The sequence below is a fragment of the Etheostoma spectabile genome, chromosome 10 (genome assembly GCF_008692095.1).
Source record: "Etheostoma spectabile isolate EspeVRDwgs_2016 chromosome 10, UIUC_Espe_1.0, whole genome shotgun sequence".
NCBI classification, from domain to species: Eukaryota; Metazoa; Chordata; class Actinopteri; order Perciformes; family Percidae; genus Etheostoma; species Etheostoma spectabile.
This window is the reverse complement of record NC_045742.1, coordinates 28,114,232-28,128,997: the sequence shown is the minus strand read 5'-3', so window position 1 is coordinate 28,128,997 and position 14,766 is coordinate 28,114,232.

Below are 14,766 nucleotides of genomic sequence, written 5' to 3'. Positions count from 1 at the left end.
TATTTATACCTTATGATTTTGGAAGGAATTATATTAATTATCTATAATAACCTGTCTTTGGGACCTTTACCCTCTGCCTCAGCACCCAAAGCTGTGACACAGGGTGCTTTCAGTGTCCCCCATGTGGTTTAACTGTTCCTCATTGCCTCCTACTGCAGCTTTACCAGGCAATGGTACTTTTTGTAAGCTACTGTATCCCTGCACTACCAACATTCCCCAATGACATTTTTAAAAATCATAATATTGCTGTCCTACTTTTAGTATACTTATTTGCATTATTGCTCACCCCCACTCCACATGAATGTATGATTTATGAAGCTTTGTAAGTTACTTTCTGTATTCTCTGGGCCCACTTGATGGCACTCCTGGTTAAAGAAAAAGGCTCAGGAAATGGCTATTCAGTGTGCTTTCACCCCTTTGGTGATGTACGTCATGTAATGGGCTCACGAAAAAGAAAGTTCAGGAAGCTTCATGCAGATTCCTTGGAACTACTTGCTGCAATGCCCAATCCTCCACAGGGATCATTGAGATCATTGGCGCCCTGAGCTATGTTTCATACGTTTCAATTAAAATGCGCCCGCCCTTAATTCACCTCTTAAATTTTTAAATAAATTCTGGCGAATGGCAAGCTGCAGTTACTTCATTCAAAGATGTAACACTGGCAACGGTGTAATGGATCTGGGATACCTGGATTTTACCGGTGGTCGGCCTTATCATTCTCTTTACCAGGTCTGTGCCCCTGTAAGATGGTGTTGCAGTTCTGGGAATGGGCTCTGGCCAATCACAACCAAGTTTGTTTCCTCCTAGGAGAACATCCGTCCGTCTTGGGAAACGAAAGTAGTGCCCTGGTCTGTCAAAGTCAGTGTTGTTGAAGGCAATGTCTGGAGTGACTCAGTAGTCCGATTTTTGCGTGACAGTCCCTTCCGCAGTTATTACATGCAAAGTTTGACTGTGGGTTGATGACTTGAGTTTTCTGCTTCTTCTTCCTGTTTTGTCTTTAAAGCTCAATTTCCTGGTTGCGCTTAGCCTGACTCGACTCCTTACTCCCTCTTGAGTGAACATCTAGAGTCTGTCAATATTAATAAATATGTACATACGCACAAATGTCTATCAATAGTCTGTAATGTCAAGCTCCCGCTCCTAATGTCATGTTTTATTTTGTGTATTTCGTATGTTTTTGCATTCCTGTTTCATTTTGATACTGCCCTATTGTGCTGGACCTGTTGTGAATTGTTTCATCTTGTATCTGTGTATATAAGCTCTTGGAAATGGGCATAGCGGTTACACTTTATCCCCTTGACGCTCTCTCACCTGCTGTAATTTTTATTACCACCACAGGGGAAATTAACCTTATCTCTGTATAATTGGTCAAATTGTGATCACACTTCATGTGCGGCACTTATACATTTATATAATCATGCTTTATCATCAACTTAATTATATCCATACATCAACAGGTTCTTTTGTGTTCAAGGACAAGTAATAGTCATTAACGGATGTATGGATAGTAGAGGTGACATTTGGAAGGTTGGTGGTTCAATCCCTGATCCTGCAGTCCCATGCCAAGTCCCATGTCTTGGGCAATACACTGACATCCGTTACGTGACTGTATCTGATGAGCAGGTGGCACCTTGTACAGCAGCCTAACCACTAGTGTATGAATGTGTGCCTGTACTATGTAAAAGCGCTTTGAGTAGTCGTTAAGACAAGAAAAGCGCTATATAAATACAGGCCATTTACATGAGATTGACTGAACGGTATCCCATAGGGGCCAATTTCAGTGTGGTGTGTGTGTGTGTGTGTGTGTGTTGTGTGTGTGTGTGTGAGCTCAGTGTTGGTAGATTATGTACATGTATTTGCATTGAGGGCAATGTATTGTGGCTACATGCTTTTATAGCTTGGCAATTGTTAATGCACCACATTTCTTTTTAGATAAATAAATGGATGGGACATCTTGAAATAAGGTGTTTTGCAATGTCTTAAGATATCCCTATGGGGAGTGTCTGTTTGCTGTGGTTTTTGTTGGTTGGTGCATGTGTAGATATTAATAAAATTTGACTTTGTTATGCTCCTGACAGGCTGTGATTACATGTTTTGTTTCCTTTTGTTGCGTTGACGGTGGATGTTCTCGTTTGCACTGCCGACGATGAGGGGAAATAAAAAGGTCTGTAAACACTTCCTCTTGTATCTTCTTGCCTCCCACTCCTCCATCAACCACCCTCCTACATTCCACAACTCCTCTCCTCTGTAGTGAGGCTGTGTCATTTATGGCCTTAATGATATAGAGATCTATTTAACACTTTCTATTTTTTGCCTCTGACTTTAGCAGCAGTCAGCTTTTGTTGCAGATGTGTGATCACACAAATTGTACCAAGGCCTTATAAAATGAAACTAAACTCAGTCAGTATTTCACTTGTGTGCTTACATTTAAAAAACTTACATAAATAAATGATACAGTAAATGCCACACACAGCCTTTAAAAGAAGCAGGCATAACAACGTCACATCAATCACTGATTCATGCCTTTATCCAAAGTGACTGACAGTGAGGAGGGAACAATGAATATTTGCAGACATGGCGCTTGTCAAACATTTCCCTGAAGCTTCAGATATGAAACAAGGGGATGAAAACTAGTGAGCTGACATGGGAACCGATCAATCTCCATGAAAACTGAGCAAATCCATGCTGATGAAGACTGCGTGATACAGTCGAGGGGTCCAGAACAAGTAATAAGGGGACCTAAAACCACATTGCGTAACTATTTTACCCTAAATAATGGCTTCAAAATCATTTGGTACCCTGACTTGTAATTGAGAAGGTAACCTCTGGCATTCCCATTTGGCACCCAAACACCTGTTTCGCAATATTTATGTTCTCATTCATGATGGGTTTCATTTTAAAAAGGCCAATATAGTGGTTTGCATAGTTTGGTTTTACAACTGTGCCTATAGCACATCCACAGTGCTACCTAAAGAAATCATTCACCATGAAATAATTCTTGGTCTTTTTTTAAAAAAATGTAAAGATTATTTTTTCCCGTTTATTACAGAGTGTTAGTGGAAAGACAGGAAAGGTGGGAGAGAGATGAGGATGGCACCCAGTTGTGTTGTCATTATTAGAGTTTAAGGGGAGACAACACTTTTTTTATGCACTGGCACATTTTGAGCTTTATAACAAGTCTTCTTTCAGACTTGTGGTGAAAAAAGTCCAAAATACACATTAAGGTCTTTCTTCAACTACACTTTGTGTATTCAGTCTGTAGATTTCTCCTAAATTCAACAAAAGTTGGCGTTCTAAATCATCCTGCTGCTCCGCCATCACTGTCTGCACCCTGTCATCACATATACCGTGAGAAAGCTCTCTCTCCGTGCATGCTGTTGCATCCAAGTATGTTCATTTCATTTTTCAGCCACCAATCAAAAAATGTACAATGGGGTTATTCTAAATGTGCAATCTCACTGGGTGACGCCAATTTGTACACCGTGATTGGTTCAGATCTCTCACCTGACGTGCTCTGACATTTCGCGGGAGTTCAATAGTCGAAAGAAGTGCGTCAAAAATTATCTCAGAGAAGACGTAAACAGTTGTCATTAGCAACAAGACACAGGGTATTACAATCTAAGACAGCAGATGATGAATGCCTTCACATAGTGTGTTGATGCGTAAACTGTCGTTTGTTTCAGAGGAGGTATGAGAACGCCACACAGCAATGTGACAGTTCATGTAGAGCGTCTGAATGAAGTGATCAGTGGTTTAATTTGTCCTAATTGCGCAGGGACAGGGCTAGAATCGGTCCGCAGAATCCAAATCAATCCAATGTTACCAGAAGGCAATGTTAAATGTGATTGATGCACATGTCAACATATGGACCATGTCCATCCCATAACAGGAAAGAGCAACAAGATCCAGGGAACAAGTCCCGTACAACCACAGGAGCCATTTACCATCAAGTGTCGGCATGACAGCCATATCTTTGAAGACTACAATGGCGGAACATTGTTTTGCTATCAAAAATATATACAAAGGCAGCCCAGTCACCCTGCATTTTGCAGATAAAGGCTCTGCAGGGGTAAAAATACAGAACAAAAAAATAATTGGCTGTCCCTTTCCTTCCCTGGAAGAACATTGGCAGCAATTATTACTTAGCAGTGGTCTATATCCTTGATCCCAATCCACCAAATTGAAATTTGGTGGATTAATGAGACTACGTTGACCACTCTCAGATCTCTGGAGGTAAATTGATACAGCTAGCTGGACATTCTAAGTATTCTCTTGCATAACTATTTTGCAGGGGCTCTGCAGAGCTTAGCTCCGTCTATGACGATTCTGATTAGTTTACAGAAATGCAAATTTCCTATAATGCTATGCGGTATAGCCAGACTTCCTTCATTGCGCTTTGGAGGAACCAACCATCACCAAAAACTGTACTCTCCCAGGAACCACCTATTTGACTTGCTCCACTGTGAAGTACTACTATCACTAAAACACGGACTAAGAGCTCCTGCCGCTGCCTGCGTGGCATGAGCATGTCAGCTGAGTGGCGTCTCCGTTTTTATTTTGACTCCCATGTTAGAAGGTTAGAGCTTGCACACTGCCGCATGACACACACGTCTTTTTTAGGGGTGTTTAGCAATAAAACAATAACATGGACTTTATTATCCCAGGAAAGGGAATTGAAATACAAATATAATCATATATACTGAGATATATAATATATATATATATATATATATTATTAAATATGTTCAAACAAATGAAAAAAATGTGTTATATACACAAAAATATTGACAATAGAGCTGAAGAATACGCTAGTATTTCATTTTATCAATAGGAGACATACATATGTAGACTAGATTAATTTAGATTAGATTAGATTACTTTATTCACCACAGTGGGAAATTCCCTTATTTCTGCAGCAGCGGTTTTCTACAGTAAAAGCAAAAAAAAACCCCAAAAACAAACAAACAAGTAAACACACAAACAAAGGGCAAACAACAGAAAATGAGCAGAAGGTATAGACCATGTAAGGCGTCAAATAAAGGTATTGTAAAGTGCGGTTGCCATAGTACAAAAAACAATGTTGCGGTGTAAGTAAGTGACGTTAAAATAAATTGAATATGTAATTAAATATATAGCAAAAGTAGGTAACCATAATATAAATTATAGTTACCTGTGACCATATAATATTGAATTGGTTGATATGTATGTCTAAGCACAGTGTGAGTAACGATGCTCCAAAGACAATTCCTCATATGTGTCCTATACCTGGCGAATAAAGCTGATTCTGATTTGAATAAGTAAGTACTTATAATTGAAAAATGTATATCAGATAATAGATATACAGAGAGTGTGTGGAGTAAATGAAACAAAACACAGGAACAGAAACTACAACAATATAATGTAGTGCAGGAGTTGTAGAGTCTGACAGCGGCGGGAGGAACGACCTGCGGTACCTCTCCTTCCTACGCCGGGGGGTATCAGTCTGTTGCTGAAGGAGCTGCTCGGGACCCCACAGTGTCGTGTATGCGGGGGGGGGTATCAGTATGCTGCTGAAGGAGTGCTAAGGGACGCCCAGTGTCTGTAGGGCGGGAGAGGTTTGTCCATGATGGATGTCAGCTTAGCTAACATCCTTCTCTCCCCCACTTTCTCTATGGGTCCAGAGGACAGTCCAGGACAGCTTGCTCTCCTGATCAGTCTATTGAGTCTGCTTGTCCCTGTCCGAGCTGGGTGCAGTAGACCAGAGCATAAAGGATGGCAGAGGCCACCACAGAGTCAACAAAGTCCTGCACACTCCAAGGACCTAAGTCTCCTCAGCAGATGGCGGAGACTCTGGCCTTTATGTAGGGAAGGATGTTGTCAGTAGGGGTGATCCGAATTTCTGGCTGAAACGGTATCGGTACGGATAAAGCACTTTTGCGAGTACAAGTTTTATACGAGTAATATGAGTCATATCCGTGCTCGGATTGAATAAAACCCTCAACTGGCCGCGCAGCGTCTGTGATAATCACTTCGGTTTTTAGTACTTACAGACTTAGTAACCAGTAGATTTCTGGTGAACGTGGGGTTTGTAGTCCTTACATGTAACCAGTAGATTTCTGGTAACGTGGGGTTGTAGTCCTTACATAGTAACCAGTAGATTTCTGGTGAACGTGGGGTTTCAGACATGCTGCGTTGTTTTAAATGCAACTCCCTTGCGTCTCTGCCATCGGAGATTTTTTTTTTTTACTGTCAGCTGCCCCCCGCCCCCCTCTCTCTGTGTCTCTCTCTTTCTCACTCACACACACACACACCACACACACACACACACACACACACACCACACCTTGTGTGGAAATAAAGAAATAAAAAAATAAAAAAGAACACAAAAACAAAAAAAATCACACTGATCATACAAAATAAAAAGTTTAAAAAGAAAGTTATACTGAGATGAAAACTCTTGTTCATTACATTTTACTTCATAATTGCAACCGCATGTGTTGTATTCATTGTTGCAAAACGTTCTGTATATAGTTTGTATTTGTCGCAGGGCGTTGTGTGGCGGGGCTGCGCGGAGTGTAAGAGGACAGGCAAGGCTTTACAGACGAAATGGGGCATATAACGCAAAATTAAACCTAATCCATTAACTCTCTGGGCCCTGAGGCCATTTTTACAGTTTAATTTCCGTCTGGATTTATTTTATAAAAGCTTGTAAAACATCAACCCTGTTGTCTACAGTCAAGATATGAACATCATTGATTTTAGGACAAACTGGGCTATTGGAATATTTGGGTTGCAGTGAGGTCACGTGCATGTTAAAAATGGTTGTAGGGCCTTAAAGATAAATAAATAAATGAATCTTCCAGATATGTATAGATATCACAGACATATAAGTAAACCCTAAGCCATTTTCCATTCTAAAACACTTCTCATATGTCTTGGGAGTCACACTGTGAAGAAATAATCATAACTTAAACAGTTGACAAAATACATGCATTTTTTCCAAAAAAGTCAAGACGTTTTGCTCTCATGACATTTACTTATGCCAATAATAACATAATAATGTCATATGTATTGATATTACACCCACAGCAATGTTATACAAGCAAATATGTGTCTAAATAGTGCACCATTTGGCCTTCCATAGAGTAAATAAGTATTTTTGTCCCCTCTGGCCTTCCATACAAGAGGGGTGACTTTATCTCCCATATATGGCATGTACTTCCTGAAACAATAGACAGGACAGACGGAGAGAGAGAGACCAGAGATTAGACGAACGATTCAGCGGCTAAATTGAGCCAAAACGCGATGAATTATGGATTTAAAGTGGACCAATCTTGGATATAACAGTATGGATTTAAAGCCCAAAGAGGCTGAAGTTCCAGGCTGGATAGAAAATCCCCTGTAGAGGCTAGAAAGACCCGGAAAGACCGCCGTAAAGCCAAAAACGTCAGGATTCAAACGAAACCGAAAGTGAGTAAATCGCTCGTATTTATATAAAGTTATTAAACTATGAATCAGAGGTACTTTTTTACTCGTGGGCGAGTGTCTCGGTCTCAGAGGGTTAAACAACCTTGTAGCGAGGACATTAGGTGCACCGGTGCATTCTAGAGGAAAAATATTACTCGCGCCCTAGAGCCCTGTGAGCTAACAGACACTGACTAGCACCAACTAGCACTGGTCGGTGCTGTTGTCTGAAAAACAACACAGACGGGACAAAATGTTGCGTTTACTGGTAAACTGGTAAACCTTGAGACCGACTTTTAACCAACTTCTATCTGTTGAATTTTCTCTGTCCTCTGTGAATGTCTCCATCTCGAAACTAAGCTGTGCGGTGCAGGGAACAACTCTGACTGGCTCATGACCAGACAGTGGTTTATGGAGCTGTAGATGGCTTTGCAAAAAAAAGAGAGCGTTCTATGAAATGACGCATTTCAAAATCGGGATCGTGATTCAAATTTAATTAATTGTTCAGCCCTATGATGAACTTTCTACGTACCGGAAACCCAACCCTCGTTGTATGCCAAAATAAATTTTGGGATACGGTTACCAACTGATGCCTCCTCTGCAAAATGGGCGTGTAAAGAACATTTGGCCATAGTAGATGTTTCACAGGGACAAAAGAACAAAAGTACATACAAGAACGCAGATTGACAAACGCTAATTGTCTTAACTTCTTAACTTAGCATTTTTTCTTAATATTTGGTGATCTATTGCAGTCATTTTTTGATTTAATACAGTAATATATTACATGTTGGACTTTTAACAATTATGAGGAATGACTTCTCTGTCTTGTTCCGCCTTTTCTTTCTCCTCTCCCCATCTGTTGACATTTCCTGTATGTAATTGCAGCAGTCGTATGACTTTTTGCCCCATTAAACTGCTGACTCAAACCATCAGCAAGTCATTAGAGAGAGAGAGAAAGAGAGAGAGGTGAATATAACAGAAACAGAGGAAAGAAGATAGTTACACCAAACAACTTTTCAAGTGATTCCAATGTCTCAGACAAATTTCTAATAGCAGATTGAAATTGAGTCTTGCGAGAGTTGAGGAGCTCCTCTTTCCTCAATTGTTTGGTGTAAGGTGATCATAAAACTCAGTCTTTTTCTCGTCTTGACGTTCCCACTAAATCAAATCTGTTTGAAAGGGGTGACTTCTAGCTCACCCAGTAAGAATGGGCACCCTATGTTGGCTGAGTCCTGCAGCGGCCCGGGTTTGGACCTGTGGCGCTTTGGTGCATGTCCTTCCCCATGTCTCTCCCACCTTTCTTGTCTGTCCTCTGTCACTCTCAAATAAAGGGGAAAAGCCCCCAAAAAACATCTTTAAAAAAATTGTAAGTTTAAAATGTTGGTAGTGAAGTTAAATCACGTAAACATTAGGTGCGCTCCCTCCAGCAACAAACAGGAAGCAGAGAACTGGCTACAGCCACTGTTGTTTATGGTTGTTCCCTCAAGTTACCAAGTAGCGGTAATGTTTTCATAATGAATCTAGCTTGTCTTGCAAATTGTGACCCTGCAAGATCTTTACATATTATGACACTCACAGTCTTCAAGTGTGTCGTGGGCAAAACCGGTGATTTCCACCAGGCGCGTCTGCCAGCTGGGCAGGGAGTGAAATAGGAAGAGCATCCTGTCAGATTACCAAAACACCCCCCAATATCGTTTATGTTTCCTTTACACCACGGATGTTGAGAGATTCATCTTGGAGGTTAAAAAAACATAAGATTAGATTAGATTAGATTCAGCTTTATTGTCATTACACATGTACAGGTACAATGCAACGAAATGCAGCAATAATACAATATCACAGATCCTTTGTATCGTGACATTGCCAGAAAAGTGAAGGGATTAAGTTAAATTACAGGAGTGCTTGGAGCGGAAGGTAGATACTAGTTTAATAAACATTTGATTGTTCTGTTAAGAACTCAGTAGAGAAAATAAAATATGTGCGTCAGGTAGCAAGACGCTCTGCATCTGAGACGCTCCAGGTGTGGTATGGTGCGGGGCGGAGGACGGAACAAATCCGGAACCCAGCCAGAACGCAGCACAGAAGCATCCACTGGAAAATAGCTCGACAAGTATATTAACAGATGAAAGACAGAGAAGAGAGACAGAGGAGAAAAGAGAAAAGATGCGTTGAGTACTGTATTTAAATATGGGCACAAGGAATCATGAATTGTCAACTTGGAGGATAATAGTAGAGGGCTGATAAGAGTCATTTTGCAGTGATTAACACTGACACATTCAACAAACATACATAAAAAAGGACACAGAAAGAGAACATGGGTTATGAAACCTTTATTTAGATTCTTTAGAAATGTTGTTCATGTAACATTGATGGCTTTCAGTTAATAAGCTGTTTGTTGATGGTCTATGGTGTCCTAGTAATTGTACTTAGAAACGCACCCTGCTGGTTTAAATGGGTCAACAGAGAGAACGAGGGAGATGGGTAAACATGTCGGGAGGGCATGTTAATGGTGTGTTCAGACTTAGACTTCTCTTTATCAATCCTTTTGGGATGACTTCTGCGAGGAAATTGAAAGTTCCAGCAGCAGTTTAAGCAAGAAAAAAGAAATAAAAAATAGATAAAAAATAGATTAAAAAAGACAGTCTAAAGACCACAAAATAATAATAATAACAATAAGAAAATTTGTCAAATAAACAAAGAAAAGACCATAAATTTAGATAGACAGATAAGTTTAGATAATCTATTAAAGTACATTTTGTATGAACTCCTTATCATATGCAGTATAATGCACATATATAACAGGATATGCAGGCCATATTCATTATGTATTGTGTAAAACATGTCAGGTGCATAAAGACTAAATACTATCCCATTACTCTCTAGAGTGGTACACATACACACACACACACACACACACACACACACACACACACACACGCTGCTAGAAGCATTTTCTGAGCCCAATAGGCCATCTATTGAGGAATTGAAAATAAATTGTGAAAGCGCACTGAATTAAAATGAAGCTTAATTTGACATCACTATTGTAAACAGTACTCGAAAAGCAACTACTTAAAGCACTTTAACATAGTACAGGAACCATTCACCACTAACACACATTCATATACCGTGGCCGAGGCTGCTGGGCAAGGCAAGACAGTTTTATTTGCATAGCACATTTCAGCAACAGGACAATTCAACGTGCTTTACATAAAACATTAAAGAGCAGCTAAAACGATTAAGAAATACTTAAAAACAGATTAAATATGATAATAAAAGTTACAGGGCAGTATAAGAAAGATAACGTTAAAAATATAAAAGCAGATAAGATTGGCATTTAATTTTAACAATGCAACTTCAGTATTGGAAATCAACTTCCCTCTTCTTCTGATGATTTTAGGCAACTTGAACTGTCTTACTGTTTTCTATGCTTCATGTGTTTTTTTCTTGTCTTTTATTGAATGTTGTGTTTATCTATACTTGGTTGATGTAAAGCACTTTGGACACTTTGCTGTAAAGTGCTATATAAATAAATTTTGATTGATTGCTTGATAATTCAGTGCTCCCACTGTTTTTTTTTTATTGCAAAGCTATACTTCTTGATTTTTCTAACCTTTTACTAAATTCCCTTTGTTGGCAGCTTCTCCACAACGGACTGAATCTTTGCTTGTATCTTTCTTCGCCGCCATTACGGAACTACAACTCAAACTAGCGCACAACCTCCACATCATTGTTCTCAGCCACTTAAAAAAAAAACTGCAAATATACCGCACACCCAGTTGTAGTATTGAAGGAAAATGAAAATTGAGTGGAAGTACTTAGGAGGGCAGAGACAGGCTAGTGTCAGGGTGAGTCAAAGCGCAGAATTTCAGTGTCCTCTTTTAATGCTATCAAAATAACAGAAATTGATACTAAATAGCCACTGTATTGTCTTGTCCAGCAGTTGGCATCACTGTCATCTAATCCTCTCTCTTTTATCTTAATCTCCTCTTCATCTTATGTCAATTTCAATTTTTCTTTAAATAACACAGTAACATGCTGATTTACAGCCATTTAAGGCCCTTTGCTCATCACTGTAAACTAAAATGACCAGAAATGTGCCTATTGTGTGCTCTCATGCAATTATAAAAGCAATCACAATAGAAGAATGATCCTATGAAGAGTTGCATGCGGTGGGGTACCAGCAAGCGGACAGCTTTCTAGCATGAAGGGCAGCCCATATGGCACATTGTACTCAAATTGTAAATACAAGAAGGGCAGCCTAGAAGTTAGTCTCGCATTGCCAGACCTTCCTCCACAGCGCTAGTCCCCTCAGAATTGGATGGGAGAAAAACATGCTCTGGTTTATTGGCATTTCTTTGAACCAATCACAATCGTCATGTGCAGGGTGCTAAGCGCCAGACGTAGCCCTGGTGCTGCTGCAATACAGCCTTGGGAAGGAACATGTTTTGGTGAAACGTGTACGTTCAAAAGTTGTTTTAGTTGTGCAACAGAAAACTCAGATTGGACAGATAGTCTAGCTAGCTGTCTGGATTGACACTGCAGAAATCTGAGGACCAGGTAACCATAGTCCTTAGATTGGACAAATAGTCTAGCTAGCTGTCTGGAATGACCCGGGAGAGATCTGAGGACCAGGTAACCATAGTCCTCAGTAATTAAAAAAATTCCGACACCAAAAAAGGGGAAGGTAACAGCCATCCAGCCCAAAATAAGGACATCTGGCGGAATTTCTGGCGCCTACGGGAGCAATCCTAGAAGTGGAACGTCATGGATATATACTACCTAAAGCTGTCCTTCACCAATAGCTTTCTGAAGAACCAAATTTAAGCTTATATTTGGAGGGTCTGGTCGTTACCATCTTGGTAGTTCCTGGCTCCACCTGACTCCAGCTAATCCAAAAATGAGTAAAGAGGTGGACTGGATGTAGCTAAGGCGGGCTGAATGAAACCTACAGTCTATACTAGTGACCGCACACACCTGTCACTTAAAGTGGTGAGCTCTTAATTACGCAGAATTATGCCTACATTTTTCAAAAGATTTTTTGGGGGCTTTTCTGGCCTTTAATTGACAGGATAGTTTGAATACGGTACTGCCAAGGACTCAGCCTAGAAGAGGCGCACACTCTACTGGGTGAGTTGGAGGCGCACACTCTACTGGGTGAGTTCGAGGTCACCCGGGCCTTAAATTAAATGGTTGAGTTATATAAAAATTCACCACCCATTCATTTGTCATGAAGAGAGAAATTAGCTCAAGAGAGCAAAACCGTTTTTTGTTTATGGGGATTGACTCGCTTTTGGAACGATTCCTCCTTCCCTCCATCTGTATGCAACCTCATTCCATTAATGCATGTTACTATCTCGACTTCTTCCCTTTCCCGGAGTCTTGTGCTCTCTCGCCCCCGGAGTCTTGTTCTCTCTCGCCCCTCTCCTCTCTCCTCCTATCGCTTCCTGCAGGTGTTTCTGGCTCTGGATCTGTGGTTGGAGTCCCTGCTGCCTCCATGTTCCTGCTCGACACCCTCTGCTACAATTTTCCATGTCTCTGTCTGTCTGTCTGTCTGTCTATCTTTCTGTGTCTCTCTCTCTCTGTCTCTTTCTCTCACCCCCAACCGGTCAAGGTAGATGACCGCCCACCCTGAACCATGGTTCTGCTCGAGGTTTCTGCCTCTTAAAGGAAGTTTTTTCTTGCCTCTGTCGCCCAGTGCTTGCTCTTGGTGGGAACTGTTGGGTTTCTGTAAATAACATCACAGAGTACGGTCTAGACCTGCTCTTTTATGAAAAGCGCTATGAGATAACTGTGGTTGTGATTTGGCGCTATATAAATAACACTGAATTGAATTGAAGTGGCCTTCCAAAGAACTGCAGATTTTGGCTTACTTTTTCAGCACTGCAGGTTGCATCTCAACTGAGTGTTTTAGTGTGCCTGATGGATAGAAATGTGAGTCGAAATTATTGGTAATGTTGTTATGGGTCTGCTGGATGTATGACTGCCAATAATGTTCACTAAAATGCCAACAATATGGTTATAATATGACAGAGTTGTGTTAATATGTTTTTCCTTTGCCCCTGTGGCCAAAAAATAAAAAATAAATAATAATAATACTGCCTTAATAGAACCCATTAATGCCATTTAGAATCAGTGGGGCAGCTTAGAGAAGTGATCTGGAATCTCTGGTCTTAGTAGAGTTTGTTGTTAGGTAGTTTTTCATACTTACAAATACGGGTCGTACTGAAGCACACTGGATAACATGCAATTGTGGACGACAGGAGCAAAAGGCTAATCCTTTTTCTTCTCTGTCCTTGCTGTTCTGGAAGAGTTTAGCGTGAAGGCTGATAAGCTAAAGCTGGCAGTGTGTTCTTTTAGCTCATATGAAATCTGCCTTAGGGTGTTTTTTTTCCACTTTAAGGTTATATTCTTTGGCGCTGAAATAAAACCGTAAATTGTGGGCAGGCTAGGAGCTTGTTTTTCCAAATGCCATACTCCTTTGGTCGTATTATTTCATATCCTTTCACTTTCTGTATTTGAGAATATTACAATTCCAGCAGTGAAACAGACAAACACACACACACACACACACACACACACACACACACGCGCACGCACACACACAAAACAGATCTTGGTATGTTGGCCTTCTCACACTATAACGATATTTCTTATTACATCCAGTGCGCATTGGGGCACATGAAAGGTTGAATTAAGGATTTGATGAGATAGGTTGTGACATGCTAGCATTTAGCAGAGTACCACCACTTCTTGCTTTAGCCCCAGCTGGCTCTGCCCAGCCATTGGAAAAGGTCAATGGTAATGCTGGCTGGTTAGCTCACATGGCGCACTCTCTCTCTCTCTCTCTCTCTGTTTCACTTGCTCTTTCTCTCCTTCTGTATCTGAAGTTCCTAGTTGCTCAATTACAAAGTTACACTCATACATAATGGGTGTGTGTAAAAAGACATTTAAAATAATGCATTTTCCCTGCTCGCCAACATCAGGAAAACAGAGGTCAACAAAGCCCCATTGGAGCTAGTTTTGGCTCTATATCTTGCTCAAGAACACTTCAGCAGAGCTGGTGTGTGCTGACACAGAAGTTGGGACCCCACTCATCCATTTGAAGAGTCTCACTGAACCTTCCCCTGTGTGATCAGGCAGATTCATAATTTTTTTGCAGATTCCCCGTTTTTCTCTCTTCCTAAGGTTATTGCAGGTGATTAGGCTTTAGCACTGCATTGCGGACAACTTATTGCTGCCTGGCCGCCTTGTTAGTGCATCCCTAAAGGTCACAACTAACACTGAGTATATGTGATACTAGATAATATTGCTTTTCAGGTGCTT